General features: G+C 45.7%; 1 non-coding gene across 1 annotated transcript; it reads left to right on the top strand.

Annotated features, from left to right (window-relative positions):
• Positions 1–1549: 1549 nt before the first annotated feature.
• On the top strand, positions 1550–1683 carry LOC127690372 (small nucleolar RNA SNORA17). The gene has a single exon (XR_007979090.1). It is a non-coding gene; the product is annotated as a small nucleolar RNA SNORA17 (small nucleolar RNA).
• The last annotated feature ends 4200 nt before the right edge of the window (positions 1684–5883 follow it).

Here is a 5883-nt window from a genome sequence, read left to right as displayed (position 1 = left end):
CAGATTACCAGACAGTGGTAGCACATGCCTTTTATCCCAGAACTTGAGAGGCAGAGGCAGGAGGATCTTTATGAGTCTGAGGCCAGCCTGGACAGGGAGTTACAGGACAGTCAGGCTACACAGAGAAACCCGTCTCCTAACCCCCAAACTAAACTAAATCAAACAATGAAACAAAAACAAGTATGTACACAGACTCAAAAATGTTTAAAAATTAAAGTTAAAATTAAAAGAGTAACTCCAGTGGTTGGAGATGTAGGAATATTGACCAGGAAGTGAAATCTACCCTGCATCACTTTTTGTTGTTGTTGTTTTGTTGTTGTGATAAAATACTCAGGAAAAATGGGAAAGATTTATTTTGGTTCATAGCTTCAGATATTATCAATAATAGGATGAACTTATTGCTTGGGGCCTGCAGTGAGACAGATTATCATGGCAACAGGAGCATGTGGTCAATGAGGCAGCTGAACAAGGAGCAAAGAGAGGTAAAGGACCAGAGACAACTTCAAGTCGTCAAACGCACACCTCCAGTTGCCTACTTCCTCCAATAAATCCCACTTCCTAATAATGCACCCAGTGATGAATTCCTCGATTATCCCATTGCACATAATGACCTCTTGGTTCCATCATCTTTTAACGGTGCCACTAGCTGGGAACTAAGCCTTCAGCAATGGACCCTTGCCATGACCTTCATGGCTTAGGGACTGACCTAACTGGGGTGACGGGGAATGAAGTTATAGCGGACACACATACAGAAAAGCTGGGAGTGTGCTCTGACAGAGATGCAACATCAGAAACTCAGAGCATTTATTATATGCCAGCAGGAAGAAGGAGGAGGCAGGTTAGCTAATCTGAGTAGGAGGCCTAGGTGGGGAACAGTCTGCAGTCATCTGGGAGGAGGAAGCTGTGCTGATAGCTTCAGTATACAATGTCAATGTTAGGAACCACCTAAAGAGTTCCTGACCCAAAACATCCAGGAATGCTGGGACACTCCGAAAAGACCAAACCTAAGAGTAATAGGAATAGAAGAGGAAGACTATTGTCAGTTCAAAGGTCCGGAACATATTTTCAACAAAAATCATAGAAAAAATATTCCCAACCTAAAAGGAGATATCTATAAAGGTACAAGAAGCTTACAGAACACCAAATAGGTGGGATCAGAAAAGAAAGTCCCCTTGCTACATAACAATCAAAATATTAAATATTAAGAACAAAGAAAAAATATGAAAATCTGCAAGGGAAAAAGAGCAAGTGTCAGATAAAGGCAATCTAACAGAATTAAACCTGACTTCTGAATGGAGACTCTAAAAACCAGAAGGTCTTGGACAGATGTTCTGCAGACTTTAAGAGATCACGGATTCCAGCCCAGACTACTGTACCCAGCAAACCTTTCAGTGACCATAGAAAAAGAAAACAAAATATTCCATGACAACATGAAATTTAAACAATATCTTTTCATAAATCCATCCCTACAGTAAGTACTACAAGGAAAATCACAATCCAAGGAGGTTAATTTCACCCATGTAAACACAGGTAATAAATAATCTCAGACCATGCCCCTGAAGGCATTGTAGGTGTGGCCGCTGTGTCACAAGTGCATCAGTAGGTGGCAGAGAGGAGAGAGGCTATGTTTATGCTTGGTGCTCTGTTCTGTGAATTAATCCGAATGAGTAGTAGCCTAACATTCCCTGAGAAAAGTGAGTCAGTGATGATGACTAGTCTGGTGCCAGGCAGGTTCAGACAGGGAGCTAGCCTGAGAAACTGCCAGTCCAACATCATGTGGACATCAATGGGATCCCAGTGCAAGGTATGAGCCAGAGATTAGAAGAAACCCCTCCTCCAGCTTGAGACAGCGGGCTCAGGGAGGGAGTAAGCCTGAGACAGATGACCCTTGTTGAGGAGTGAGCCCTGAAGCCATGGGTACTGGAGAGGGAGCTAGCCTGAGATGACCACCAAGCCAGCACTATGCAGGCCCTGGGGTGGGAAAGACCATGCCCAAGATGATCCTCACCCAGGGCCATAATACACAAGAGGGTCATAGCACTCCTGAGACAACCCCAGACACTCAGAGACCCCAAGCACCGCTAAGAGGAGCAAGTAAGTGGTGGAGAAATGGAAGAGAAAGAGAAACAGAAAGATGTGGGCACAATGAAGAGGGGCAGAACTGGAGACTTGAGGATAGTGAGGAACAGACTGATGTGAGTAGCTAGTGATGCCGCCAGGACCATGTTAGAGTCCTGGAATGTGCTCCCACTCCGGGCCATGGCCTTGAAGCAACAGGGCTGTTACCACCAAAGGCCAGGCAGATGTCCCTGGTCTGGGTTGCTGTCTGAGGACATGTTGCTGTCTGAGGTCTGTGCAGAACTGACCCTGCTCTTCACCTGGGCATCATGGGAGAGCTGGTCTGTGAGATGTGAGAGCAGACCCCACCCCTAGCTAGTTGTAATACTAAGAAGAATGTGCCTGTACATTTCAGGAGTTTGGATGAGCCGGCCAGAGTGTATGAGTGTAAGAGATCTGGCCCTACCACTTGCCTCCCATGCATGAAGGAGTAAGAGGGAGAGATACCCCTCCCCCACCTCCTAGCCTTGGCACCTCTGGCTATAGTAGGTGGGAGACCTTGCCCTGATTTTGTGAGAGCAGTCCCTGCCTGCAGTCAGCTGCAGCACTCAGGAGAATGGGCCCTGCATCTTGCTTGGGCAGCACAAGAGAGCTGGCCCTGGATTGGGGGTTTCAGATGAGCTACCCCCACCCCAGGGTACAAGCATGGGAAAACCTGTCCCTGTTCAGTGGCATTGTGTGGGACAGATTCCTCTTCCCTTCCTTTTGCCTTCTGGTGGGCAGAAGAGCTTGCCCCATGGGATTATGAGAGCAGGACAGCTGTTCCTGCTGGTCACCTGCTGTAGCACTTGGGAGAGTAGGCCCTGAGCATTGTTTGCCATGTGGTGACATGGGCAAGGGAGAGATGCTCTCCCTAACCCTCACCCCTTGCCACCTACGGCAGGCAGGAGAGCTAGACTTGGGGTCACGAGAGTAGGAGAGCTGGCCTTGTCCCTCACCTGCTGCAGCACTTGGAAGAGCTGGCCCTGTACCTTGCCTTGGCAGCACAGTAGAGCCAGCCCTGGCTGTGGGGGTTGCAGATGAGCCTGGGGGATATGAGAGCAGAAAGGCCAGCCCTGCCTCTTGTCTGCTGGGTAGTGACATCAGTGAGGGAGAGAACCCCTTCTCCCTTCCCTTATTCCTTGCCATTTTTGGCTGATGGGAGAGCTGGTCTAGGGTCATAAGAGTGGGAAAACTTGACATGTTCCTCACTGGCTTCAATACTAGGGAGGGCAAGTCTTGCCCTTAGCTTGGACAGCAGGGTAGAGCTGGCCCTGGTTATGGAGGATTGTTGGTGAACCAGCCTGAGGGCATGGGAGCAGCAGAGCTGGCAGGCTGACCAACTCAGATAACTCTCAGGCCCAGATCTAGGCCTTTGAGTTGACCTACCCCAATATCTACCCCATTGGTGTTCTACTGGAATACATGAAAAATTGTTCCTACAGATCCAAAACTATAGTATCTCCATGGCACCGGGTAACAACAGGATATCTGAGAGGAGCCTCATTGAGGTTCCAGTATTGAGAGAGTAGCAGAAACTGTATGCCTTATAACAGACTAATGAGTCCTCACAATGATCATTTGCAAGCAAAATAGTGTAGATAAAACGGTTTGCTGTGAGGACACACTGTGGCACACTACAGCTACCACAATGAGATTTTTCAATTGATTATTTTATTTATTTACATGCCAAATGTTGTCCCCCTTCCCAGTCTCTCCTTCTTTAAGCCCCCATTCCAACCCCTCCCCTTTGCTTCTAAGAGGGTAGTCCCCTACCTACCCACTCACTCCTTCAGTCCTCTAGCATCCCCCTTCACTGGGACAACAAGCCTCCACAGGACCACTGATGCCAGATAAGGCAGTCCTCTGCTACATATGTAAAGGGAACCTTGGACCCACCCATGTGCACTCTTTGGTTGGTGGTTTAGTCCCTGGAAGTTCTGAGGGGGTCTGGTTAGTTGATATTGTTGTTCTTCCAATGGGGTTGCAGTCCCCTTCAGCAACTTCAGTCCTTCCCTAAATCTTCCATTGGGGTTCCCAGACTCACAGTCCAATGGCTGTGAGTGTCTGCATCTGTCTTAGTCATGTGCTTGAAGAGCCTCTCAGAGGACATCATACTAGGCTTCTGTCTGCAAGCTCTTCTTGGCATCAGTAAGAGTGTCGGGGTTTGGTGTCTGGAGATGGGATGGATCCCAAGGTGGGGTAGTCTTCAGATGGCCTATCCTTCAGTCTTTGCTCCATTTTGGTTCCTGAATTTTCTTCAGACAGAAACAATTCTGGGTTAAAAATTTTGAGATGGGCGGGTGGCCCCTTCCCTTAACTAGAGGCCATGCCATATGGTCTCTTCAGGTTCTATTTCCCCTTTGTTGGGTATTTGGCTAATGTCATCCCCATTGGGTCCTGGGAGCCTCCCACATCCTGGGTGTCTGGGACTTTCTAGTGGTTATCCTCAAACCTGTTTCTTGCCCCCCACTGCTACATATTTCTATTTATTCTTCTGGCCCTCTAGACTTCTCTCATGTCTCTTCCCATATCTAAACCTGCCTCCCTTTTCCCCTCCTTCTCCCCCTCTCACCCAGGAACCTCCCTCCCTCTACCTCCCTTGATTATTTTGTTCCCTCTTCTAAGTGGGATTGAAGCATCCACACTTTGGCTTTCCTTCTTGTTGAGCTTCATATGGTCTGTGAGTTGTATCGTGGGTATTTTGAGATTTTGGGCTAATATCCACTTATCATCGAGTACATACCACATATGTCCTTTTGGGTCTGGTTATCTTCCTCAGGATGATATTTTGTAGTCCTATCCATTTGCCTGAAAAAATTCGTGAAGTTGTAATTTTTAAGAGCTGGGTAGTATTCCATTGTGCAAATGTACCACATTTTCTGTATCCACTTTTCCATTGAGGGACATATGGGTTGTTTCCAGCTTCTGGTTATAAATAAGGCTGCTATGAACATAGATGAGCACGTGTCCTTGCTATATGTTGAAACATCTTTTGGGTATATGCTAGTAGTGATATAGCAGGGTCTTCAGGTAGAACTATTTTCAAATTTTGAGAACTGCCAGACTGATTTCCAAAGTGGTTGTACCAGCTTGTAATCCCCCCAGAAATGGAGGAATGTTCCTCTTTATCCACAACCTTGCCAGCAGTTGAAAATGCGTTCTTTTTTTCTATTGTATAGTTTTCGCTTCTTGGTTGAAGATCAAGTGTCCATAAATGTGTAAGCTTATTTCTGGGTCTTCAAATAAATTCCTTCTGTTTTATGGAATAGTTTGAGGAGTGTTGGTATTAGCTCTTCTTTGAAGATCTGGTAGAATTCTGTACCAAAGCCATCTGGCCCTGTTGTCTTTTTTTTTTTTTTTTTTTGTTTTTTTTTTTGTTTTTTTTTGTTTTTGGTTAGGAGGTTTTTAATGGCTTCTTCTATTTCCTTAGGGGATTTGGGACTGTTTAGATAGTTTACCTGCTCTTGATTTAACTTTGGTACGTGGTATCTGTATAAAAAGTCATTCATTTCATCTAGATTTTCCAATTTTGTTGAGTAAAGACTTTTGTAGTAGGATCTGATGATCTTTTTTGAATTTCCTCAGTTTCTGTTGTGTCCCTTTTTATTTTTGATTTTGTTGATGTGGGTACTGTCTCTGTGTCCTTTAGTTAGTTTGGCTAAGGTCTATATATCATGTTGATTTTCATGAACCAGCTTTTGGTTTCACTGATTCTTTGTATCATTCCTTTTGTTTGTAATTGGTTGATTTCTGCCCTGAGTTTAATTATTTCCTGCCATCTAC

The sequence above is a fragment of the Apodemus sylvaticus genome, chromosome 7 (assembly GCF_947179515.1).
Source record: "Apodemus sylvaticus chromosome 7, mApoSyl1.1, whole genome shotgun sequence".
NCBI lineage: Eukaryota > Metazoa > Chordata > Mammalia > Rodentia > Muridae > Apodemus > Apodemus sylvaticus.
Note: the sequence above shows the minus strand (reverse complement) of the source record. Positions and strands in the feature narration are given on the sequence as shown.